Source organism: Neopelma chrysocephalum, unplaced genomic scaffold (assembly GCF_003984885.1).
Source record: "Neopelma chrysocephalum unplaced genomic scaffold, ASM398488v2 Primary Assembly neopelma1_96860, whole genome shotgun sequence".
Lineage (NCBI taxonomy): Eukaryota > Metazoa > Chordata > Aves > Passeriformes > Pipridae > Neopelma > Neopelma chrysocephalum.
This window is the reverse complement of record NW_020925503.1, coordinates 738,103-765,755: the sequence shown is the minus strand read 5'-3', so window position 1 is coordinate 765,755 and position 27,653 is coordinate 738,103. Positions and strand designations below refer to the sequence as shown.

General features: G+C 48.1%; 1 long non-coding RNA gene across 1 annotated transcript; it reads left to right on the top strand.

Annotated features, from left to right (window-relative positions):
• The first annotated feature begins 13,495 nt into the window (after window positions 1–13,495).
• Window positions 13,496–26,872, top strand: LOC113960747. Its single transcript, XR_003532086.1, has 3 exons — window positions 13,496–13,735; window positions 14,914–15,026; window positions 26,862–26,872. It is a non-coding gene; the product is annotated as an uncharacterized LOC113960747 (long non-coding RNA).
• Window positions 26,873–27,653: the final 781 nt, after the last annotated feature.

Below are 27,653 nucleotides of genomic sequence, written 5' to 3'. Positions count from 1 at the left end.
AACAAGGCTGCGTTCTCGCTCCTACCTTATTCACAGTCTTTTTCAGCATGATGCTCCAAAGGGCCACGGCAGACCTCGATGATCAGGACGGTATCTACATTCGATATCGTACTGATGGAAGCCTATTCAACCTAAGGCGACTGAAGGCCCACACTAAGACCCTAAACCATCTTGTCCGGGAGCTGCTTTACGCTGATGACGCCGCCCTTGTTGCCCACACAGAAGCAGCCCTGCAGCGTTTAACATCCTGCTTTGCAGATGCTGCTGAGCTCTTTGGGCTGGAAGTCAGCTTAAAGAAGACAGAAGTTCTCCATCAACCTGCACCTCAGGAAGTCCTCCATCATCCCCACATCGCCATTGGCCAGTCAGAACTCAAATCAGTCCAACAGTTTAATTACTTAGGCAGCCTCATCTCCTCAGATGGTAAGATTGACGGGGATATAGACAATAGGTTAGCGAAGGCATATAGTGCTTTTGGAAAACTCCATAAAAGAGTCTGGCGTAATAAACACTTGAAGAAAAGTACCAAGATCAGTGTTTACAGAGCCATAGTGCTGTCTACTCTTTTATATGGTTCCGAATCATGGGTCATCTACCGCCACCACCTGCGTCTCCTAGAACGCTTCCATCAATGCTGCCTCCGTACAATCCTAAACATCCACTGGTCAGATTATGTGACCAATACATCTGTTCTTGAACAGGCAGCAATCACAAGTATTGAGGCCATGCTACTGAGAACGCAACTGCGATGGGCAGGGCACGTCTCCAGGATGAAGGACCACTGCCTCCCTAAGATCCTACTTTATGGTGAACTTGCCACCGGTTGCCGCAAGAGAGGAGCTCCGAAGAAAAGATACAAGGACTCCCTGAAGCAACAACTCAGCCTAGGGCATATTGATCACCATAACTGGTCTACTCAGGCCTCTAATCGGGAGGCCTGGAGACAGACCATTTATAACGCTGCTGATGTTTTTGAGAAAGCACACAGGATCACCCTTGAGGAGAAAAGACAACGCAGAAAGAATCAAGCCTTGCAGAATATACCATCTAAGGAGTCCTTCTGCTGTGTCTTTTGCAACCGGACTTGCCTTTCTCGTATTGGCCTTTTTAGCCACCAACGCGCTTGCAAGAAAAGTGGGTAGAGCCCTTCCCAAATCTTCGTTTGTGAAGCCTAGCCATGATGATGACAACAGCCAACCCACAGATCAACACTTCCACCCACCCACACTACAACTTCACAGTGCAGCCATTCACACCTACCATGCTGCACCCCAGAGAACCTACAACCCCACGGCCCCACCAACCCTACAGACAGACCTATCCATCCTCGTCTAACTGGCCTGCAAGTCAGTCATGCCCTGTACAACCCCACCACTCACCTATTCCCTATGCCAACTCCACACAAACATACCCTCTCATCCCCTCTGACCCCCAGTGTCCATCCCCACCTGCAAAGCACTGCCCTGATCCATGCCTTGAGAAACCAGGCCCCTGCCCACATTGCCTCTCTGAGCATATGCCCATCAATTGCCACGTCCTCAATGATGAGATGTGTGAGACCTGTGAGGTATTGACAGCTGAGTCTTTTCCCCTGCTGCATCTGCAGTCTGGTATACCATGATGGCTGCCTGCACCACATGGACTACCTGCAGAACAACAGTGCCATGGAAGGGATGGAGATGGCACACACCAAGACGGGCTGGAGCTGCTACTACTGCGTGAGTGCCTGGGATGGGGGACACTGGGCTTCTGCTGGGCGCTCCCCAGGGAGCTGTGCCCCTTGTGGACACAAGAAGAGTCTCACATCACAGCCCTTGGTCTGGGGGTGATGAAGGACCTGCTGTCCCCTGGCTCCTGCTACCCACCTTGACCTGAATGGGGAGCCAACAGAAGACAGGGGACAGTGGTCTTTCACCACCTCTGCCAGGCCCTGAGCACCTTGGCAGGGAACATGGCATCAGGGGCCCTGCTGCTGGGCACATGAGGAGCTGTGGCAGAGCTGGAATGGTGCCCAAAGCCCAGGGATGTGAAGCCACCCCACTGCAGCACCCCTGAGTGACACAGCACACTGCCCCTCTCTGAGTGCCCACACCCACATACCTTCAAGGGATCCCAGTGCCATGGGACGGCTGGATGTTCACACATTAGAGGACTGGGCAATCACCAACCATATGAAGTTTAACAAGGGAGAGTTCCGGATTCTGTACCTGGGTTGGGGCAACCCTGGATGTACAGACAGACTGGGGAATGAGATACTGGAAAGCAGTGCCATGGAAAGGGACCTGGGAGTCCTGGAGGGTCCTGGTTGACAGCAAGTTGAATATGAGTCAGCAGTGTGCCCTGGCAGCCAGGAGGGCCAACCGTGTCCTGGGGTGCATCAAGCAAAGCATCGCCAGCTGGTCAAGGGAGGGGATTGTCCCACTCTATTATGTGCTGGTGCAGCCTCACCTTGAATATTGTGTGCAGTTTTGGTCACTGCAATATAAGAAAGACACTAAGCTAGAGAGCGTCCAAAGGAGGACAACAAAGATGGTGAAGGGCCTTGAGGGGAAGCTGTATGAGGAGCGGCTGAGGTCACTTGGTCTGTTTAGCCTGGAGAAGAGGAGACTGAGGGGAAGCCTCATTGCAGTCTACAACTTCCTTATGAGGGGAAGAGGAGGGCTAGACACTGATCTCTTCTCTGTGGTGACCAGTGACAGGACGTGAGGGAATGGCCTGAAGTTGTGTCAGGGGAGGTTTAGGTTGGATATTAGAAAGAGGTTCTTCACCCAGAGGGTGATTGGGCACTGGAACAGGCTCCTCAGGGAAGTGGTCACAGCACCAAGCCTGCCAGAGTTCAAGAAGCATTTGGATGATACTCTTGGGCACATGGTGTGACTTTTGGAAATGGTCCTGTGCAGGGCTAGGAATTGGACTTGATGATCCTTGTGGATCCCTTACATATTCTGTGATTCTGTGAAATTGTTCTTATCTCAATCTGTAATCTCTGCCTTTTGTCTCCCTCTGGAGAGCAGGGGGCAGTGGGAGGGGGGAGCAGTTTGTGGTTTGGAGCACCGTTCCTAAACCATGACACCATGGCACCCACGGCCAGCTCCCACAGCTGACAATCACGACCATGGTACCTGGGCCAGCTGCCTTGGCCAGCACCTACAGCTGGCACCCATGGCCATGGAACCTGGAGAGGGCACAGGAGCGGGGGGTTCCCCACATCCCAGCCCCCTGACATGGGGTGAGATCCTTCCCCTCTCTGCCCCCCAGAATGCCCTACTCTGGCTGCTGATGACCAAGGAGTGGGAGCAGGTGCAGGTGGCCTTCCTGGCTCTTGACCAGTGATGGCTTCACAAGGGACGGCAAGTGCCACCAGGCCCAGCATGCCTGGTTCTGCAACACTAAAAGGAGATGCTATCCTGTAACATCAGGTATGGGAGTGCTCACCCTGAGGGGGAATCAGGGGCATGACATCCCTGCTGGGGCTCCCACCACAGCTCCAGCATCCACTGAAGGGGTTCGACATGAAAATGGATGCCTGTCATGGTTTGAGAGCCCCAAAATCCAATTCCCAAGTCCAAGCCCCCCTCCCACATCTCAGCCCAGTGTGAGATGGGTTTTCCAGACACAAACACAAGACTCAATATGGGGGGAAAGGGAAGTATATTACAAACACTGTACAAATAAATATTATAATACATCATATACAATCTTAACTATCTCTCCTATAATAAATCAGTATTTACAATGGATCAGATCTCTTCTCCCTCCAATAAAAGTCCAGAAGGGAGAAGGAAAGATCCTTTCCACTCTCAGAGCAGCAGTCTCTCTAGGGCAGTAGTCTCTCTTCTTCCATGCAGCAGCTGTAGCTGGATCTCTTTCCATTACACACGAGGGGGGTCTCCAAGCCCCTCTCAGCCCTTCAACTCCAAGCGAGGGTCTTTCTCTTCCGTGGACTGCGTTCACCGGGACAAAGGTCGCTTCACCACGTCATATCACGAAGTGCAGGAGTCTTCGTGACGGTCCCTATCCTCAGGGGATTCAAGCTCCCTTGCAGAGCTCCCATGCTCTGTCTCAGGCTGATAGCTTAGCAGCAGCAGCGGGGGGGCGAGGCCCTCCTCCGCATTCCATTCGGCCATCCCGGTCCAGCTCCAGGACGCCTGAGCTTCTCAGCTCCTCTCTCTGCAGTGCATGCTGCATTTTAGGACTTCCATCCAGTAGGAGTCCACCCCCTCCACTTAGGAGAGGTCACAAAAGGGTTTTGGGGGGTTTGGCTCAGTTCTTACCCCAAAACTCTGTCTCTGTAGAGCTTAGTCTGCTCTGTTGCCAACTCTCTCATCCTTCAGACAACTCTGTGTCTCTCTGCTTAGCTGCATGCTTGTTTTACTGCTTCTTCAGTTCTTATCTCTTTTGGCCTTTAGCCACAGCCTCTGTTTGCTGCTGTCTCTGCTGCTGCTCCTGCTGCCTACTCACAGTGGAGGAAAACTCCCAGCTTTCTAGCTACAGATACTTAGCCCAGTCTAACACTGTTCCAAGTTCCTGCAGCTCCCCAGCCGGGGGCTGGGGGGGCCTAGCCCCCAAAGAGGCTCCAGGCCCCTTCCTCGTGGCTTAGAACATGGCCACCTCTTCCAACAACAACTACAACTACCCTTCTCTTCCGGTCTGGGGTGATATGTTTTAATTTTGCAGGAGTGCTAATTGACTCAACACCAAGAGAGACACCACCCCCTCAGGGGTTTACCATTTTCTTTAACTCCAGGGGGAAAACATTTTCCCCCACCACAGTGCCCCATCTTTGCCACCAATTCCCCCTCCATGGCCTCGCAGCCTGCCCTAGCCTGGCATGCCCTTTTCCCCCCATTACCACCATTTAAGGTGCAAGGAGGGGGGACAAAGGGCACCCTCCTCATTCCTGCAGCATCAGCCCTGTAGGGTCCGTATTGGAGAGCAGTCCTGCTAGCAGTGGCAGCAGCAAGAGCCAGGAGAAGACCACAGCCACAGAGCAGGAGGAGGCCAGGTGAGGCCAGGTGGTTTGGGGGGTGCTGGGGCCACCCCTTTATTTTGGAGAAGATGCCAAGGGAGCAGCAGCATCAGGGGACAGCCAGCTGGTGAACCTGTGTCTGCCCTGCAAGCCAGTCATCTGGGCTGGCTTTCTGTGGGAGAACATTGCCTACATCCTGGCTGCCTGCCCCAACAGCACTGCCCTCCACCTGCAGCTCCCTGCCCAGCCTTCGCCCACACTGCAGTGCCATCTTGGGCAGAGAGGTCTCTTACTGCCATGGCAGCCGGTCCTGCTCCTCCATGGGCAAAGACAGATGCCAATTGGTTGGAGGGGAAGTGCCCGCACTCCTCCTGCCTCCACTTTGGATTGGCTGTGAAGAGGATGGATGCCAGGCTCTGATTGGATGGGGGGGTGCAGCTCCAGGGTCTCTGATTGGTGGGAAGAAGTGGGGAAGGGCAAGGAGTGGCCCCATTGCTCTCGCACCCCACAGGCTGTGCTGTGAGGAGGTCTAAGGTGGTCAGGGATGCCATGGGGCATGAGGGGCAGGGAACCCACTGCCCCTATGATCCCCAACCCCACAGCAGCCTCACTCACCAGCACCTGGAACCGCCAGGAGCCTGTCTCCAGGAACTCCCCAGACAGAGCAGGGTCTGTCCCTGAGGAGAAGTGGGGCTTGCTCTGGTCCTGATTCAGGTCTGGGTAGTTATGGGGTGAGCACGGAGCTCGAGGCACAAGGAAGCAGCACCTCTTGCAGTGCAGTGGGGCAGCATGGCTGAACCTCTGCATGCTACCAGCAGCAGCAGTCAGGAACCGGCAGCAATCACTGGCTCAGCTCATTGGCACTGTGAATCTTTAGGGGGCGAATGATATGGTTGACTCCTGCTTGGCCTCTTCCACATCCCTGCCTAGCTCCAACAGGGACTGGAGCCCAGTAGGTCCATGCTCCTACGTGCAGCTCACGGACATGAAAGCATTTCCCAGCACAGCTCAACCTTGCCCTGCTGGGGACCAATCATTTAATGCCAATGGCAACAGTGTGGGAAAGAGCACTGGGAATAGGAAGAGTCAGGAAAGGTGGAAGGACAAGGTCAACTGCATGGGAGTACTCCCCTGCATCCCTGTCAGTCCCATGTCTGTGTGCCCCTCTCCATCCCCCCTTCGGTTCCATGGGATGGTCTCCGCCCATTTGGCATTCCTGTTACACTACAGCCCCACTCACTCCTGTTTCCTCCCCAGCAAGGTGAGCAGGCATTCCCACCTCACCTGGGGCATTAGTACCCAGGGCAAGGAGGAGGAGGCAGATCCCAGAGTTCCCTGGAGTGTCAGCTGAGGGGATGAGGCACTCCCTGGGCAGTTTCCTACCTTGGTTGAGCAGCTGTTGTTTCCGGTTGTTCCCACCTTTACCATGCAAGAGCTCCTGGTATGACCAGGGAGTACCTCATGACCCAACTGGTATGGTCAAGGGATGCTTCACTGCTCAGCCAGTTCGGTCAAGGCTTATCAGGAGCTTCTGAGAGCATAGACCAGGCCTGAGGATGTGGGAGGGGGGAGAGGGGGAGATGTACCACCACACCCATGCAGCCCATGGGTGCGTTGTCCCAGGTCCATCACCCACCACTGGGTACCATGTATTGGGTGCTCTGCTCCCTAAGGGACAGCTCCCCAGGGGGGATTCCCAGCCCCAGGACTCCAGCCCAGCATCACCCAACCTGGGACCAGGGGCAGCATCACAGGGTCCTAGGGGGCAGCTCTGGGTCATACATTATTTTATGCAGCAGCTCAGAGCATCAACTGCCCTTCATCCAGGTGGCCCTGTCATCCACAAGGAGCTGGGAGCATCTCGTGCTGCCTGCCCTGCCCGGCTCAGGGTGTTCCTGATGTCCCATGAGGACCCCAGGTGTCCAGGGGATGGAGGGGAATCAGGACCCCTCTGTGTAGGAAGGTTGCACCTTCTGCTGGGGTACACAGCCATTGCACAGTGTTGTTGAACCACCCCAAAAACCTCTGCTTGCAGTGAAGATGGGTACTTGGGTTTGCATCCCAGGGTACAGGATAACACTCCCTTCCAAGCCTGGGTACCTCTGCTTGTTGCCAGGGCTCCTCTGGGCTTGGAAAGGTGCCATCAGGTCTGGTGTGCCCCAGACGGGAAGTGACTGTGGGGCATCCCACACCAGAGTCAGTTGTCCCTCATGGATGGGGCAAGGAAGTTGGGCCACCCAGGAGTGACCCCTACTACAAGTTAGGGTCCCTAGAGGGACCAGGGCCTTCCAGGGAGACCTGTAGGCAGACTAGAGGGGGTGGTGAGGGGGCTGGAGAGGGGTGCAAGGGACCATAAGAAGAGAGGTAGCCACAGGGTGTCATCCCTGCACTGCACCAGAAGCAGGCAGTGCCACTTTTAGACCTGCACACTTGCAGAGTCATCCCTAGACACCTCACCAGTGCTGGAGGCATGGGCCAGTGGAGGATAAGCACATCCCACAAGGCCATTCCAGTGGAGCAGACAGGCTGGCGTCACTGCACTAGCTATGCCTCCATCCTCACCCAAACCATCCCTGAGCCCAGCCACCAGTCTCACAACCATCAGAGTACGCAGGGAGAAGGGATGCAGGGACTCGCTTCAGTTCCCAGACAGCATTTTGTAGGGTGGTTTGCACCTCCCTTCTCCTCCTGTCCCAAACTCAGCTCTGACCGTAATCTCTGCCCCATAGCATCCTCCTCCTGGAGGTTATCTGCCCACAACAGGTGAGTGATGGGTATATTAGGTTTGCATGGCATGGTTTTGGTGGCAGGGCAAGCTACAAGGGAGGTTTCTTTGAGAAGCTGCTAGAAGTTTCCCCCATGTCTGACAGAGTCAATGACAGATCTGCTGCGAGCCAAGGCTGACCCCACCAGCCTTGGTGGTAGCACCTCTGGGATAACATATTTAAGAAGGGGAGGAAAAAACTGCACAGCAGCAGCCATGAGAGAGGAGTGAGAATGTCGCTGTTGAGACGGACATGACACACAAGGAATTGTGCATACAAGCTGTTGTGGTTTGAGACCTCCAAAAATCCAATTTTCAAGCCTCCCACAATTTGCCTCAAATGTGAAAGAGAAGTTCTCAGACAGGCACAACTCAGCGTGGGGAAATTATATCAAAATTTATTATTAACACAATAAATACTATAATACATTTATATACAGCAATCTTAACTCTCTCTCCTATGGTAAAGCAATATATTTACATAGATCAAATCCCTCCTTTCCCTCCAATAAAAGTTCAGAAGGAAAGAAGAAGAAACCTTTCAGGGCAGCACAGTCTCTTCTTTATCTTCAAGGCAGCAGTTTTGATTTGTCGTAACTGGAAAATATCTCTCTCTCTCTCTTCATTACAGTGCAGGGGTTTTGGTTCACCCCTCTTAGCCCTTTGACTCTAACCGAAGGTCTCATCTATGGGCTTTGAGGGAAACAGCTCATTATCACCATATCGACACTCACGAGATACAGGGGTTAAAGCTCAAAGTCTTTAATCCTCCGCTCTGCAAAAGGTTTCCAGCCCCCGGGGACAGACTCTTGGGAGACTCCTCTGGGGATTTCCACTCCTCCTCCCCAGGGTCAGAACGTTTAGGGGCTCTCAGTTCAGTTTTTGCCCCAAGCATTCTAACAGAGCTCCTTTGCTCCGTCTCTGCTGCTGCATTTCGGAACTCCCTTCAAATGGAAGTCCACCCCTCTTTCCAAAAGAGGGTCTCTAAATGGATTTTGGGGAGATTTAATTCCGTTTTACCCCAAAACAGTCTCTACTGAGTTTTCTCTGCTCTGTTGCCAGTTTTGCCTCCTGCAGGATATCTCTGCGTCTCTGAGCCTGGCTCCGTGCCATCTCACTGCTGCTGGCTATCTTCTTGGCTTTCAGCCCCAACTCTCTATTCAGTGCTGTCTCCACCGTTCTTCTGCTGCCCACTCATAGTGGAGGAAACTCCCCCCAGTCTTTGACCACAGTACCTGGTCCAGTTTTAATACTGTTCCAGGTTTCCGCAGCCCCAGCCAGGGGCTGGGGGGCCTTGGCCCCCAGCGGGGCTCACTGGTCCCTCTCTCAAACACATGGTGTCTCAAGCCATGACTACCTCTCTTCCAACTACGTAATCTGATCTCCTTTTCTGGTCTGTTGTAATATGTTAATTTCACAGGGGCGAACTTGATTGGCTCTACACCAAGAACACCACCCCCTGGAGTTAACCACTTTCCAACTCCAGGGGAAAACCCTTTTTAACCCATGACACAAGCCAAAAGCCCAAAGGCCCCCTTTATTGTTTTTACCAACCTTTTTATATCTTTCTTAAGAATGTGTGTCCATACATAACTGGTTCACTCAAAGACAAACAGTTCATGATTGGATGACCTTTTCTTTGCTACATCTTCGATACTTCTATTTGCGGTCTGGCAGTTCCTTGTTCTTGTTTACTCAGCTCTTCTCGGGACTTTCCGGACTCTTCAAGGATACACGGGTATCTGCTCAAGGTCAATGTTAAGCTTACATTCCGATCCCTCGGACCAGCTGAGGTTTCCCACAATTCCCCCTTTTCGTATTTAAATTGAAAAACAAAGGCTTGGGAGAAACTCTGACCAATCACTTGTTGAACACAAGATATCAGACAGGGGACACATAATAAAATGCATAAAACTCTAAATAATGTTACAATGACTGTCTTCTCAAATCTAGCACTAACATTAAAAACATTTAACCAATTAAAAAAGACCACCAAACATCCATTAGATATAGAAAAGTAAACAAGGAACAAATGCAAAAAGAAAAAATTCCAAATAATGCTAGATTAAATAACCATGGATTAATATAAAACATGTTTAGTTAGCTTAAACAAACTACTTAATTTATTCCCATTATTCTCTATCAAAAATTAACCTTATTTAAGTTATTGTTTCAACACTTTACCAGAACCGATCCATAAACAAATGGCCTTGAACCAAACTTAACAACTTGATGACCTCAGGGTTTGTGCTCTTTAACTTTTGCTTAAAGGTGTTTTTAATATAGGGTTTGTTCTTGAGAGCTTTTATTCAATCTAAAAATACTTCTGCAAATGGAACTCCATTCAATTTAGGGTTATGTGTCTTCTGTTTTTTATTTAAGGTTGTTTGTGTATCTGTGAGCAAAATCAAAACACATCAATCATCATCTATCCACACACATACATACATTTTCTTTTATTCACATTGTCATGATGGTCACCACCATTCAAACACATTTTCACACAAATATACTTCTGAGTTTCATGTCACTGTGTTTTATGAACTAAGAAATTATCATTCTTGTGTTTTGCCCTCAGATGAGTAAGATCTAATTATACATTTCTATTTTTATGAAAATATAACCTGTAAAACACAAACATATTTCTGCATCATGTTCAATTTAAAATTCAAATACATATAAACATTTCTATAGTTCAGAGATAAATATATACTCCTTCTATTTCTAAAGCAAAACACACATTCCCCCATGCTAATGGGTTTTGGACTTGAAAGAGAACCTGTCAGTAGTCACTGCAAGTGGCTGGGCCAAACACAGACCAAAGTAGCATTATCTAATTAAGCACAAATACATTTCACCGCATGGTCTGTGGTTGGACCATGCCACTGTTGAACAAATTAAACAGCATATTGATGAAAAATACGGAAAACAAGGAAAACAACATAAAATGTTCATAACAAATGAGTTAACAGTAAAAGTTTAGACAATAGTATCTTTGTAATCATATCTTTAGTGAAGAGATCTGAATGGGTTCCAGCTATTTCTGTCTCTTTGGGTTAGCTAGGGTCATCTGCATGCTATGCTGTGGTTATGGGTAGTTAATAGGACTTGAGACAATTTTTTTCTAGTTAACATACAGGGGGTCAGTGTTTCACCTTTGAACATAGACTTAGTTTTCAAGTTGGAACAGATGAATAGGAGTGCCTAACCTCACAGGTCTGGATAACACGATGAATCTAGACTATTAAACAATTTTTACAAAAGAACTTCAAATTTCAGGATTTTCGTAATTTGGCTGTATAAGAGGAATTCAACTTTTATAGTATGAAGTGGTTGACTATGAGGCCTAAAAGGAGCTGAGGAAAAAAACTCCAAAGCAATTTAATTGGAGATAAGAAAAGGATTTAATTCAGTTACAAGACGCGTGCGTGCCCCTCTGTTACAGATGTTACAATTTATAATACTGCCTGTCCAATCCGAGGTTCTCCCACCCTCTGGCTTTTGCCCTGGTCCACCTTCAGCCCGTCCCTGGGGAACTGAGGCGGGGGTCTTTTCGGGACCACTTACTTTATCCTTCTAGTCTTCCTCGGAGCACAAAGGGCACATAGTTACCCAGAGTTTGACTGTACTCTGCAGTTTAGGCCAAAGTACAAGTGTTTTCTAAACAGAATAGACCTACCTTGACAGGAGACTAAACATTTTCTAATGGAATTCAAGGGATAATTGATATGGGGAGCATGGAATGGGGTAATAGGGTTGGGGAATGTGTGTAGTTACTATGCTAAGGGTAAGGGGTAAGGGTAAAGGAATACATGGTGCTGTTTTTAAAATCTACTTCTGCTATATAACTGCTTATAAAACTTATAAAAATTAGAAAAATCAAAAAACTAAAAGGACCTTAAGGCATCAACTGCCAGTTACTAATAAAAGGTTGCAGAGAATCATGTAGGACAAAGCAGGTAGTGCACCATAATCAGGCACCAGGTGCTGTTACTGCTTGTGTTAAATGCTTAGAGCCTGTGTGCTGTGAAGAACTCAAGAGCATTCGCTGAACACATACAGAGTAGGAGCAAGCCAACTGGAAGACAATTCTTATGTTCATGTGGCTTCTATAAACATGATAATAAATGCTCTATATTTAAGTATAACATAGTAGTATGAAGAGCTCGTCTCTTCCGGGTACTGAGTGAGGCGGTTTTGGGCAGTTCCTTTGGGGGAAGAAAAGCGTCAGTTGTGTGGGGAGTATCTTTATTTTTAGTTCTTCTTTGTATGCATATTGCTTATAGTGTTTTTCTATCTTTGTGTAAATATAAATAATCTTTCTTAGCAGCCCCGGACTAGTTTTTTTTCCTTCCCTCTTTTCCCTTTTTCCCCCTCCCCTTCTCCCTGGAGGAACTGGGCGCAGGCTCAGTAGATACCTGGTGTTCAGCCAAAGTAAACAACCACAACCCCCTGCTGGAAGGTAGGGGGCTTGGATAGGTACTGGAAGGCTGCAGTAGGGTCTCCCTGGAGCTTTCTCCAGGCTCCATGCAGCTGAGGAAAACATGGATAATGAGGGAGCTGGGTCTCTTGGGGCTGACAGAGTGGGAAATGGGGATGTCGGAGTGCTGTAGGGATGCTGCTGGAAAGAAGGGCGAGGTTATGGACGGAAACAGGCTCAAGTTCTCTCTGCCGTGCACTGAAATCAGAAGGATTGAACTTTTCCCTTTGTACCTCTGGCTACCGGGAAGGGCAGGGCTGGAGGACAAACTTCTTGCTGCCTTCTCCCCACGGCAGCAGGAGACTGGTGTCCCGGAGCCGGGGGTGTCAGAGACTGAAACGGTTAATGATTTATGCATTCTAGGAGACTTTTGCAGGCTTTTGACTTTTACATTATACCTCTAATTGGCAGTTGGGCCCATCCCTCCCTCCAGTGCTGAAGGTGTCAAGCCCTGAAAAGGCAGGAAGAGTCGAGTTTACTTTTGCATTATACCTCTGATGGCCCATCAAAGCCCATCCCCCCCTCTGCCAATCTTGAAAGGCGGGAACCAGACCAGACACAGAAACTCTGCGCAGGTCCAGGGAGAGGTTGGAGGTTCGAGGCATGGCCCGTGACACTAACCATGGATATAATAACTCATAACTTCTTGGCGTGTGGGGGCTTCCCTCCTTCACCCCCAGCAGATCAAGGTCACCACTTCAACTGACAGACATGGAAGCGGCAACTACCAAGTGTCATCGCTGGACCCCGTGGGCGGTGACTATATACGTTTTTTTTCCACTCTCATCTTTTCTTTTTCCTTACTCTCCCTTACTCTTATCCTGTCTTTCTCTCCCCTATGCATTTTCTCCCCCCCCAAGGTTATCTCTATGTCACATTGTTATATGACAACACCCAAAATGCTAGCATACCTGTTGAAACAAAATTGTTAAAGTGAACCCTACCTATATATGTTTAAAATAAACCCTACCTATATATGTTTTCAGACACCGATTATTCAGTGTCGTTTCACTCTAATCCACCCCAAGGGAATTATTGATGAGAACCTGGGTTACCCCCCTCCCCTTTTCCTGGGGCAGGTCGTAACATTTTTGGCATAGTCGGCAGGATCCTTTGGATGTGGTGGGGTAATCGGTGTAGTCCAAAACTGATACCGAGGGTGAGTCAAATGGTGACTGTCCCTTCGTTGTAAAATTATAGTGAGAATTTTTCTCCTCTCGGTGTGACCTGGGCACATCAGACCTGTTGAAAGGTTTCCTGTGTAGGCTGGAGCTGTTGAAAGGTTCTCTGGTACCTGGGCCTGTTGAAAGGTTTTCCAGGAGAGAGTCAAACCGACCCTCAGAGGGTTAAGGGGGAGAAAGACATTAACCTGAGCTGGGTTAATGATTGAGTCAAAAGGGATGACACCTCAAGTTGAGTTATATGGGGATTATTCCCTCCTGATGTTTGTCCTTGGTTTAGGACTGTTTTTTGTAGGTGCTGTTTTAGGCATTGTCCTTAGAACAGTGCGAAAGGAAAGATTGTGTGGCAGTTTGAGCCACATTAGAAATCCAAAATCCAATTTCCAGGCCTCCCCCCACCTCTTCCCACAATTTATCCCAACACCGGAGAGAAACTTTCAGGGCAGAGGTTTCTATAGGGGAAGGAGAAGTATATATATGTATTTACACAAATAAATATACTATACAAACTAAAGGCAACTATATATATATATTATTACACTTCTCTCAGTCCTTTTAAGCCCCTCCCTTTAACTTAGTCCAGGAAGAGCCTTTCAAGACTGCTGGGTAACCAGTCTTTCTCTCGTGGGAGTGTTCTGGACCCTTGAACACTCCCTAACCAACCTTCAGATGCTTCTGGAAGTCCTTCCTTCCTCACAAAGTCCAAGAAAAGTAGCTTTGAGTCCTTTCTCCTTGGTCTGTGTCATTTCTGCTGTACGATCTCTCTCTCTCAGTCTCATACCTCGGCTCGTAGGCTGCTGCAGCGTAGCTTATCACAGTAGGCGTTGGAATCTTCATTCCTCCAAGTCAATTTTCAGCTGCCCCCGGTCAGCTTTGGCAGGGCAACTCCCGAGCCCTTGGCCTGTCTCCAATTTCGCCTGGGATTCTTCTCCCGAGCACCGAACCTCCTCCTCCGGCCCGTCTCTTGGCTCAACTTCAATGCTGAGCCTCTCCTCCACTTTCCAGCAGAGGGAAAGGAAAAGCCCCCCTCCACAGCTTAACTGTAGAAAGGAGAGGGGAGAGGGCTTGGCTGCAAAGCCTGCCTCTCTCCTCTTACCTCAGGTCAGGTGCTGTGAGTCTCTTCCCTCACTGCACACACTCAAAATGCTGCCTTTAACTCTGCTCTGGCCTAGGCAGAGTTGGGGGGCTGCAGGGCTCCCCTCCTCCTCCCCGGAAGGGGGGAAGAAGGAACCCAGCCACCCCCTGGCCTTCCACACCTACACACAGCAGACACCAACAGCAGAACTGCCAACAGCTTCCAGTGCTGTCTATATATGATTTTGAACAGAAGCGAACAACATGAGTGGTGATTGGCTCTCGAGGCAACACTGCCCTGGCACCCAATCACCTCTGAGCCCCCCTGTTCTTGAGGGGGAGCCAGTTTCAAACCATGACAGATTGGTTATTCAGAAATCTGTAAGTGAGGTGATAAAATCTTTCCAAGAGTCAATGAGAGCTTTGCAGGACCAGCTAGAAAAAGAGGCTATTCAAAAATGTACCAGTGAAGTGATAAGATCTTTTCAAGAGTCAATGAAGGCATTACAGGAGCAATTAGAAAAAGAACGCTTGCAGTTAACTGCTGAGCGTGAGGCAGTTCGGGGGGAGAGAGACATTAACTTGTTGCTTCGGTCAGCCCTGCAAGATGAGGAAGAAAAAAATGAAAGGCTTAAAAAGATACTGGAAATGAAAAATTGTGAATTACGGGACATCAATTCAAAATACCCTAGACCGGTAGATGTTAACAAATCCCTGTACCCCTCTGGGGAATTGGAAGAGTTTAAGCAAGGTCATTCGGAGGACGAGGTAATACATATGCATCCCCTCATTAAAACTGAAACCACTGGCCAAGGGGCAGATTGGCAAACTACCACACGCACTGCCCCGTACACGGGGGAAGTACTCACCAAAATTCAGGAGAAATACATCCGTAAGGCCAGTGAATCAGAAACTGAATATGTGTGGAGGGTGTCCCTTACCGGGGGAGATCGGATTTTGTTGAGTGAAGATGAGGTCAGAGGATTTTGGGGCCCAGGGGTCTTCCTGACCACAAATGATAACTGAGCAACGTGGTCCCTGACCCAAAGAGCTGCCTACTGGGCAGGCGGGTTAGACCCTATAGAAAGGGGAGATCCTCACACGATTAAAACACCCACAATTGGTCACATTGTAAAAAGTGTACAAAAAACCGCATGTCTCCAATTACTGCACACAAAATTATTAGACCCACAACGAAATTCCCCAATGGAACTCGAGGCGGATCCACAGAGATTTCCGGTCTTAATCCGAGGCCTGCCTGATGCACTAAAAGTTTATGCTAAACAATTACAGGAGCACATAAAGGCAACCTCCAGACCTAGAAGAAGGGATGCTCCACCAGGGATAACCTGGTTGGAGATAGCCCAAGAATTAATAGCTACTGGTCAGCAGCTGGGGCTCTCTGGTACAAGTGGCCAGAGAACACACAGCAGGAGGGCAGGGAAGGTCCAAAAACCTGCCTCGCCAGGTATTTGTCAACAAAATGCATCATCTAAGCGGGGGAAAGAGATGCAGTTTGTGGGTGGAAGGTATTGCAAAAGGAATTCCTTGAGAAGTGATGGACAAATTACCCACTGCTAATTTGGAATACTTGATAAAGCACTGGGATAAGATCAAAGAGCACGAGTCACCCCCTAGGGGCAGCCCCCCTAAGGAGTCCAACACTGTGATCCCCTCAACCTCTCCAGAAACAGGACTAACCAGTTTGACCAGTTCTGAGGCAAGAAACTGGACTTACCGCTCTCAAGTAAATAAACCAAAAAATGACCAGTGGGTTTATGAGAGAAAGCTCACAGAAAACAGTCAGGGAGATATGGTAATCACTTTTCCTCTCGACCCTTTTAAATCTTTGGTTACATTTGTAGTAGACACGGGTGCACAGATCTCAGCACTCCAAACTGAAGCTGCTGCTCATTGTGGCATTAAGCCAGACAAAAAAAAGATATGGGTAACTGATGCTTTTGGCAAATCCCAACCCCAATACACTGCTAGGGTGAAATGCTGGTTGCCTGGAGATGAGACAGCCACAGAAACTATCATGATTGTGGGGCCATTACCAGCGAACATCCTGGGGTTGGATCTACTAAAGGGGCGAGCCTGGACAGACACCAGAGGGAGAGAATGGGTGTTTGGTCTCCCATCTCCCTCTGTCTGTCTGTTGCAAACTGCTCCAAGTTTGACTCCTTCTAAAATAACAAATGTAAACCCCCACCCACTCCCTTTAGGAACACGTGAAAACATTACCCCAGAAATTGCAGAATTGCAGGAGCAAGGGGTAGTTGTCCCCATACACTCACCATACAGTTCTCCTGTATGGTCTGTCCATAAACCGATTATTCAGTGTCGTTTCACTCTAATTCACCCCAAGGGAATTATTGATGAGAACCTGGGTTACCCCCCTCCCCTTTTCCTGGGGCGAGTCATAACAGGGGGTCTCAGTGGGGGGATAGCCACTCCCTGCTCCCTGCGCCACTGCTGCTGGGCGGGGGCGGGCAGGAGGCGGTTCCACAGCGCTGTGTTCACCTGCCCACCTGGAAATTCCCCCAGAAAAGGGTGGCGAGCCTGACTGTCCATCTGTCCCTCTGAAGTGTGTGGGCCCGGGCGGAAGCCCCATGGTGCAGAGGCCTGAGCGGAGCTGTCACCATGACCGGTGAGCCAGGGATGGGATGGGGGGACACGGGGGGGAGTGGTCCCGGGGGGAGCTGAGCCCACCCCGCCCTTTCTCTCTGCTCGCGGTCGGTACTTACACTAAAGAAGCAGTGGGTTGTTTGCATTAATCGCGATGAGATCTTATAAGGCTGTTAGGTTTCAAATGTATCTTTTAAGTCTCAAAGTTGTGTTGTTAAAACGTCTAGGTTGTTAAATGTGGGTCTCGTATCTGGGTGATGCTCATCGGGATCCTGTAATTAGGAACCAGATAAGGAATTTTTCAGCGGGGGAAGTTCATAACTTCCTGGTACTAGCTTGCTTTTGAAGTTGGCTCTTTTTTTCCTTTTGGTGACTGTTTTGTCATGTAACACGATAGTAAAGAGGAAGTTCGTGAGCAGTTTTTTGGTCTCTGTTAGAATCTGTGCAGTTTGTGGAGCCTTCGGTAGATTACGTGACCCGGGGCCACCCCCGGGCCCACGCGGGGCCACCCACGGCAGGGGAAAGGAGAGAGGGAGCTTCACCAACGTGGCTTTGCACCCTCGTGAGAGAGGAGAGTGGAAGCCTCGGAGCACACAGAGGTTTGTCGGTCTGGTTTGGGGGAGGGGAAGGGTGCTGGGCAGACCGTGGGGGTCCTCGGACTGGCGGGTGGGCAGGCAGGGTAGCCCTGCATGAAGTGTCGCAGGTAAGTGGTGTGTGGGAAGATATGAGGTAACATGGTGGGGGGAGGATAAGGTCAGGGTGGATAATGGTTTCCTCTGGGGGGTTGGGGGTCTCGGCCGGGCTAGGGCCTTGAGAGGTACTCGAGCCCTAGGTGGGTATGGGGGTCGGAACGGTTTTGTGCGTTTGTTTGTTTTTGGTTCACCTGCGGCTACTGCCCAGGTTCAGTATGTTCCAGATATATTCGTTACATCCTGAAAGGGTGGTCAGGACAAAGGGTTGTTCCTGGGTATTTCCTTGGGATTGAATATAGATAGGTGGCAGAAAAGTAGGAAGTGTAAAACTTGCCCTAATCATTTTAATAGTAGGAATGTAGTCTGTGTAACCCTATGCGGTTGTGAGCTATGCTGGCAATGGTACATGCCTTCGGTAGGGTCACCCATGCCAGACAGGTCAAAACCGTAGGACCAGATACAATACATCCTTGGGCAGGATGAGCTTGTTAGCCTTCTGACAGTCATCCTAGGAGAAGGATAACTCTCATCCCAAACCCGGGCAGATGGAACTCGCTTAGCCCTGTAAGGTCATCCATCTAAGAGAAGGTCACTCTAATCAAACCTATGTCCTGAGGACCTCACTGCCACCGTCCAAGCTCACTTGGCCCTGGCAGATAAACCTTAGGATTAAAGGGTGGGTCCAGTTCCGCGCGTAATGCGTCTCACCTAAAAAAATCCACTGCGCAGGCTCAAAGGCTTTACCCACATTCACAAAGCCCTGTAGCGACAGGCGAGGGTCGAAACAGCAGGTGAAAGGTGCACTGGAAGTCGCAGACTCAACCCTGCATGCAGGCGGTTCAGGATATTGGTCATTTGAGACTGACCGGAGATGACAGTCTCTTGGGGCAACACCCTGAACGACCAAGTAGCCTTTTCAAGGACAGCACTGCTTGCTCCACTCGGAGAGGGGCCTAGTAAAGGTGGCCTAATCAGAGCTCATCTCCACATTTCACCCGGTTGGTTAACCACGGCCAACGGGCATCTTCTACTAATGCGGTCACACAAAGAGCAAAAGACAAAGGCATACACCTGCCTCCAAAGGTGTAACCAAACTGACTCTTGCATGCTGGAACATCAGAACCATGCTTGATTCTGCAAATAGTGGACGTCCTGAGTGCCGCTGATGCCAATTTTATGGCCCCAAAAAGGCACGGATTGAGTAACTGCTCAGAGACAAAGTTTTTAACCTTTAAGCAGGAAGTATGTTTTATTCATGGCACTGGAAGCAGCCAGGTCGCCCTGGACAAACTGCTTCGTTCCAGCAATTCACAGTTGGTCTTTTATACAATTTTTACCAAGCAATTACATCATCAAGCATGAATATGCATAATATTGCAACATACATTTTTAATATTCATAACAGGTGGAGTTTAGGTGGAGTTAGAGGCGTGGTCTTCAATTTGGGGAGAACTTGAGGGGTCGTTCCTGTTCTTCGGCCTCATGACTCCTTGTCCTTGCTTTCATCACCATCATAAACTTTCGTGAACTTCGCTATTCTGGCTGATTTCCTAGTGCATCTGGCAGAGGTTTCTGATATTTTGGCAAGGATACCTAGGTTTTGGTTCATCTTCCTTTCTTATCAACCTTCGTTTTCATTCTATATACCCATTTTAACTTCTTAGTTCCTCCTGTTTTCCTAAGTACATATGCTTCTGTTCTTTCGTGTCTGTGTGTTCTGCATACCTTAATGAATTATTGCCTCCACTGTTTCTAAGACCAAGTCTTCTGTCCTTTTGCTTAGAATCTATATTCCGAATTTAACTCTCTACTTTTCGTATTGCTATATTACATTTGCTTTCTAGGCCTTGTTTGGCTTCATTTCCCCCCTTTCTCAAACTTACGAATTCTTTCATCAAGTTTTAGTTTTGAGGGTGTTGATAAGCTTGTATCATTGCCCAGATTACTTGTGTCCTTGTGATTATGGAGTTTAGTTTACACCACAGACACACGTTCAGAAGGGTTAGCAGGAACGTAGCTATTGATATGATCAAGATTGGGTGTATCAAGTAATGAAAAACCTGGGTTGTTGTTGGGGAATATCCCGTAAAGATATCCCACCAGTGGTGTTTCCCTACTTGTTCAATTTTGGTTAAGATATTCTTTATTCCCGCCGAGTCATGCTCTACTTGCTACAGCATGCGTTGTGTAGTTTTGTTTACTTCTTGGACTAACTTCTCTGTGTCGGGATGTGTGAGCATTGCTTTGAGAAGGTTAATATCCATGCCTATCTGTAGTCTTGGTATATCATGATATAAAGTGTATTCCGCTTCAATTAGTTGTTGAGTAGTTACAGGAGCGGTATAGTTAAAGTCGCAGCCTACAATCTTAGTGAAGTTACATATGCAAAAGTTAGTATTATTGGTTATTTCATGACAGTTATCTATGGTGATGTCACTACAAACAGTTCTTACGCATGCACATCCATTACCTACATGAAATACTTGTGATTGAGCTCTATTGTGAGGAAGCGTTTCAAAAGTACATACACTGTTTTCAGCATCTAAGCATAAATCTTCTGCTTCTACCATGGCATTTTTGCAGATATATCCTAATTGTCCTTTAGGGATACATGCTTCTGTGCTAACTGATTGCCATTTATTCTTAGCATTATTATAACTAGCCCAAACATTATGATCTACAGGCTTAACAACAACATTTTGATGTATAGCTCCCAAAGTCAAGACAGGAAAGATAACTTTCTCCTCTGCAGCACTAATAGTGAGAACATAGGCCTCAATGTGCTCATGTTGTGGATTGTAAGTAAAATTCACTAATTGCCACCAGGCTTGGTGATCTTTCTCAAACTGACTGGTAGAGCCATTTCTTAGTATCATTTCCCTTATTTCCTGAGGTAGTGTACCTGACGTTCCTTCTCTCAAGATTCCTGCTGCCACCGATTGCACCCACTGTTGTGTTTGGATGCACTGGATAGCAAGTGCCACTTCTTTACTAATATTCCCAGTATAGTCTGCAATTTTAAGAAAATCTTCAGTGGTATGATTAGCTACTAAGGTTAGTAATTTGACTGCCAGTGATTGGGTCTCTGCCAAGGTAAGCATAGATGTACTCAAGGGAACTTTAAGTTTTCCCAAATTAGAAGTGACAGTACTTAACTTATTTATCAATACTTCTTGATCTATGGTGTTTAATACGCCTAGCCTAGTGCCAACCCACCCAGTCACATCTCTTTGTGTTTGCTTGGGGTGTGATCTAGCTGTCAGCCATGCGTTCCAGCCCTCAAGGCTTTGCTGTATAAAGGGCTGACAATCCTTTTGTAGGTGTGTGATGTCTGTTTGGATGTTTATTTGCATCTTCTTTAATGAATATGTAGGGTCTATCAGTAATTTTAATTCATTTGATTTCCTTATCACTTGTGGTCCTACAAAGGTCAAATTATGTACCCCTTTGCGACTTAGTGAAGGAGTTGTGGGAGTGCTAGTGGTTCCCTCAGGTGGGTCTGTGATAATTTCAGAGGTAGGTTCAATATCGAATTTCCAGGCTCTGGCAGTATTCCCACTCTCTCCTTTACAGGAAACTGTTACTGGTTGGTTCAATAAAATCCTAATCTCGCATTGTGGTTCAGGTTCTTTTTCCTTTCTTATCTCATCCCACCAACAAAAAATTGGTCCTTTTCTTATAATCCAAACAGCATGAACCTCACCTGTTACGTGACTATATGTAATTGAGAGGTTTTGTTTGGATTCATTAGTTAATTTAACCCTATCTACTTTTTCGGTTGGAAATGAGATTTCACCTATCTGCTCTACTAGCGTATCAAATCCTCGGCATCCCACTTGAACACTATCTCCCTCTCGGCCTAATAGAACACTACCCCTTTTCCATTGTCTTAGTGTGTATGGTTTGCCATTGAACATAACATAAGCGGTCATAGGTGGGTGTTCGTATATGGCAGGTGAATAGGCATTAGACCAGGGCCACTCTGGGATAGGGCTCCGGGGCAGAGTAACATTTATCGCAAGTCCGATAGTACTTATCGAGAGTCCAATGGTCAGCACTGAGACGATCTGAGAGATGGACGGATTCATCATGTCGGGTCTTCTTGTTTGTTCTCTGGAGCTTTCTTAACCTGAGAGTAGTGAATCCAAGTAGGTCGCTCCTTTATCCGAACCACGGTGAAGGTGGTCAGCAACACTTGGAAAGGTCCCTCCCACTTTTCTTGTAGGGGTTTTCCTAAAAGATTCTTAACATACACCCAATCACCGGGGTTAAACGGATGCAGTTTGCAATCAGTTTGTTTGGGCTGGTGTTCTACTACTACAGTGGCATTTTTATCAAAATGTTTTCCTACAGCAATTACATAATCATATATATGTATGGTCAGTCTTCCCGAACGAAGATTTTGGGAAAGGTCTTTTACCTTTCCAGCCTGTGCAATGGATTTTTTAGGTGAGACACAGCATGCGCTGAACTGAGCCCACCCTTTAAGGGTCATCTGCTGGGGCCAAGTCAGCTTGGACAATGGCAGTGAGGTCCTCAGGATGTAGGTTTGTTTAGAGTGACCTTCTCATAGATGGATGGCCTCACAGGGCTAACGAGCTCCATCTGCCTGGGGGATCGGGAATCGAACCTGGGTCGCAGCAGTGAGAGTGCCGCATCCTAACCACTAGGCCACCAGGGGTCCCAATCATATATATACTGATTACCTATTTGGTCTATAGCATCACTATTTACAATTTGCATAGCATAAGGTCGACCGTACAGTATCTCAAATGGGCTTAGTTTTTCTTTTGATCGAGGTTTAACTCTTAACCTGATCAGAGGAATAGGCAAAGCTTGGTACCATTGTAAATTAGTCTCTTGACATATTTTAGCAATTTGCTGTTTGATAAGATGGTTCATTTTTTCCACTTGCCCACTGGCCTGGACCTGTAGGACGTGTGCAATTGCCATTTGATCTGCAATGCTTTGCTTATTGCTCTCACAACTTTTGCACAAAAATGTGAACCTCTGTCTGAAGAGATGCTCTTTGGCACCCCAAACCGTGGTATGATCTCATTTAACAAGACTCTAGTTACTTCCCTTTCTTTGTTTGTCCTGCAGGGGAACGCTTCAGGCCACCCAGAAAATGTGTCAGTCAACACCAATAAATATTTATACCTCCCTTTTCTTGGGAGTTCAGAGAAATCAATTTGCCATACCTCACCTGGGAATTTACCTCGGTTTATTGCTCCTTGATTTATTTTAGTTCCTGTATTTGGGTTGTTCTTTAAGCATCGTTCACATTGGGATGTGACTTGCTTTATGGTAGTGAATAATTTTGGTCCGGCTATTCTAGCCTGCAAATACTGATAAAGTGGATCTAAACTCCAATGGGCCTTTTTGTGTTCTGTTTTTACAAACTGCCACATTAGTTTCCCTGGTATTATTAGTTGTCCTGTTTCTAGTTGGCCCCATCCATTGTCTAACAATTTGCCTTTATTTCTTTGGATCCACTTATGATCTGATTCCTGATAGTTTGGTTGAAAGTTGGTATCTAGCTCCCCTGGTACTAAAGCTGTTATGGTCACTTCTTCAGTTCTCGCAGCAGCTAATTTAGCTTCTGCGTCAGCCTTCCTATTCCCTATTTCTGGAACAGTGTCACCTTTCAGGTGTCCCTTGCAATGCATTATGGCCACTTGGGCAGGGAGTTGGACTGCTTCTAACAATTGTAGAATTTCCTCTGCATGTTTGAGAGTTTTCCCTTGGGCAGTTAGCAGTCCTCTTTTTTTCCAAATTGCTCCATGAGCGTGCACCACAGAGAAGGCATACTTAGAGTCTGTCCAAATATTAATTCGTATGCCTTCTGCCAATTTGAGAGCCCGGGTGAGGGCTATCAGTTCTGCCTTCTGGGCTGAAGTCTCTGCAGGTAAAGGGTTTGATTCGATTACCTCTTCCGTTGTGGTCACTGCATAGCCTGTCATCCTTACTCCTTGTTTTACGAAGCTGCTGCCATCGGAGAACCAGTTGTCTGCATCTTCAAACGGTTCTTCTTTGAGGTCTGGGCGGCTGGAGTAGACAGCTTCGATGGCGATGCCTTAAACCCCAATGGTTTTCTTATTTTTCTACCTTATAAGTTTTATAGGTAGTAGAAGTAGATTTTAGAAACACTCCTTTCTCCCTCCTCCCCATAGTACCCCTTAGTTTATACATTCCTTAATCCTCTCACCCCATTCCATACTCCCCATATCGACCCTATTCCCATATCCAGTAGAAGATGTTTTGTCTCTTAGTCAAGGCAAGCCTGTCTTGTTTGGGGAACGCTTGTATCTTGGCCTAAACCGCAGGACAGAGTCAAGGAACTGGGTGACTCTGCTCTCTGTACCCCGAAGATGATGAAGGATGATGAAGAGGGGGTCCCAAAAGCCCCCCGACCCAATTCCAGGAGGTGGGCCAGGGGGTGGACCGGAGCAAAAGTTACGGGGAGGACACACTTGGGATTGGCCAGATATTGTTATAAATGTAACATCTCGGGCACAGTCTGGGGCGCGCGTGCGTCGTTTACCATCTATTGCCTTGGCACAATTAAACCCTTTCTTATCTCACCCCAACTAACGGCTCCTGGATTTTTTTCTAAGCACCAGCTGAGCAGGCATCAGTTTGGTGGCCCGTACGGGGAAACCTGGACTGGAACTTCTCCAGACTGGAAACTTTCATTGTGCAGGAATTCCTCATCAAGCCGGCTTTTATCTGAGACAATTCCCGCCCCGGTCTGAGAAGCCCAGCTCCAAAGAACTCACGGAAGCAAGCCGGAGCATAGAGGTGAGAAAAGAAAAGGCAAAATAAGGGAAAAGGTACCTGGTTTAATTAGCAGCTGCGGGAAGTTGGCAGCTGCGGGAAAGTTTGTGTTCCCGGAAGGTGGGGAACACGGGTTCCTGGAAAGTTAAATTTAAGACTTGGGCCCATATAGTCTCAGAGAGTCGCTTTCCAGGAGGCGGACAGGGTGGTCCGCCCACCCGGGTCAGAGCAGGGTTCAGTCTAGGACTGGTTTGTTGGAAGGGACGCCTTCTTGTGTGCTCTGACGCCGTGGGGGAGCCGGTGTAGGCTCTGGGAGTCGGTGTGACTCGGAACAATAGCAGAGAGGTTACTGGAACAGCTTGTAACCCCAAGGTAGTAAGTTCTAATCCTAGTGTGTGTGGTCGTGGTTCATTCGCATTTTACAAACATGGGTTGTGTGGATTCAAAGTTTGAGATCCCTAAAGAATCCCCCTTGGGTTTAGTTTTGAAGCATTGGAAAGTTTTAACCGGCCCAAATACAATCTTAAAAAAGGAAGAACTTTGTAAATTGTCTGTAAATGCATGGCCCTTATTTGGACAGACAAGAGGGATAGTGTGGCCAGAATGTGGTCCCTTTGAATTGGATATAGTGTTGAAATTAATTTCACTCCTCAATATAGAACAGAAATGGGAGGAGATCAGATATGCAGAACTATTTTTATTTCTGCTAACATGCCCTGGATTGAGAGAAAGCAGGCCAGAGGGGGCTGGAGCTACAGGAATAGCGGCCCCTGGGCAGGTACAGGTCATTGGAGGACTCCTGGGTGTGAGTCTGGCCGCACCGGGAGGGATTAGACAAATTGAGACCCCCGGAGGAGTTAGCTCGGGGCCGGCGGGAGTGAGTCCCGCCAGTGTGGCTGTAAGAATGGAAACTGTTAGTTTGGCTGAAGTAGGCACCGCGGTGCAAATAAGATCGGCTTTTGTGGAAGCTGCTTCTAGCATGGCAGAGCAGAGCGAAAGTTATGCTGCGGGGTTAAGCTCAGAGGTAACATCTAATTTGGCTAAAACAGGAGCGACACCAGGAGAAACTCCTGGCCCCAGCGGGGCGATCGAAGCGGGGTCTCCCCTGCCTGTCCCGGCAAGCATGCAGGGAGCCTGTAACTTTGCAGCTGCTGCTGCTGGCAGCCTTGCCGGAGTAGATAGGGTTACCGCAGTGACAGCAGAGGTAAGCACGGGAGGAGTAGATAGTTATATCGCTAACGGGATAGGAGCTGTGAAGGCTGAGAAGTCAGCTTTTACTAGAGTTGCTTTTGACGTCGTAACACCAGAAAAGGTTGTTACAGATGCGGCATTTGTTGTGGAAATAAGAGGGATTGAAGTTAACTCTAACAATGGTAGTAAAGTGAAAGTGTCGGCCCCGGGGGGGCGACAGCACTGGGTGTAGGTATGTTTGCGAGACCAAGTAGCTCAGCGCCGCAGGTGGGTGCTGAAGTAGTTTATTTTTTCGGTAGTGATAACAGTATGAGAACTGTAAAAACGGAGTTGCATGCCCCGAGTGCAAGAGAGACCCTAAAGTTTACTGCTGTAGGGGCAGAAGCAGAAGAAATGAGTTGGGTTAAGGTGTATGAAGTTAGACAGGAGGCAGACGAGTCGCCTACATATTTTCTAAACAGATTAAAAGATGTTGTCAGAAAATATACTGACATAGATACAGAGCCAGATGTGGGAAAGAAACATCTAGTATACTTGTTTGTGAGACAGTCTACAACTGATATAAAGAGAAAACTGCGAAGGGCAGGTGGTACTGAAAGAGATATGGATGAATTATTAGATATAGCTTGGTCAGTGTATCAAAGTAGAGGACAGAAAGCGAGTACGGTAGGCGGTGAGACAATTGGAGGAACAGTCGTTGCTGCGGCAACGAAACTCCCAGCTAAGAGAGCAGGGGAGGTTTCTGGAACGGCCGTTACCACGGCAACGGGGCTGGCTGGCGCAGCGAAAAGAAAGTTGTAGCCTGTTTCTGGTATTGTAAAACAGGGAGCGATCCCGAAATCTAAGACCGTGGCGAGCACAGTGAGGCAGGGACAGACAAAGCTAGTCCCAGTTGTTACGTTAACTGACGAGGAGGTTTTGATCCCTGCTAATGTAATCCGAGCAGGGAAAGCAGACGCGAGTGCTATGAAAGTTGTGAAACCGTTTGGTGCGGTAGCACGAGAGAGTGCTGGGGCCATTGACTTTGAGGGGGTGACGAGACCCAGCGCTACCCCTACTGTTTTGGGAACCGCCCCAGGTGCGGCAGGCGCAACCAGAGGTCGAGCTGTAGAAAGAACACCGGGAGCTAAGAGAAAGGCGAGGGCAAGGAGACCTCCCCCACCCGAGCTGGCTGGCATGGGGGGGGTGACCCCTTCACACGGAACTACTGATCCCACGCAAACGGTTACAGTGAGTCCGAGTGTTGTAAAAATTTCAAAACCACCTGACAATTTTACAGCTGTAATAATGATAAAGATGCCTGCTCCCATAACAAGCGGAGCAGGGCTGAGGGCGAGAGCGACCAGTGCCCAACCTATCCCGAGATGTAAGAGAGGAAGAAGGAAGTCACGCGACTGTCGCAGATGCCGCCACCGCTCCGCGAGCGCAGGGGTAACGTTAGCCACCGGCACAGTGAAAGTGAGTCCAGCCGCGGGACAGTTAGAATCCGGGTTTGACACAAGAGCTGCTGCCGCTCCTGCAGATGGAGGGGGGCCGCAACGAACGCAAAAGCTAAAACCCACCAGTGCAATATATGCAATAGGTGATGTTTTAAAACTGAATTGTAATGCCGTAACTACAATTAGAATTACAGAAATAAGTGCCACTCTTTAAACTTTTAGATTTTAAACTGGGTAAATGTAGGGTATTGATTCTTTGTTGATTCTTCTGTATGCTAAAGTTGCTTAATTCTTTATTGAATGAGAGTTTATTGAGAAATTAAAAGTTAAAATCAAATTCCGCAAAGGGAAGATAAAGTTATAATTTGTGATACTAATTATGTTGAAGTAATTATCTTTTCATGCAGGAGAACCATGAAGAAATCCCTACAGAGGCTGAGAGTGCTGTCATCCCAATG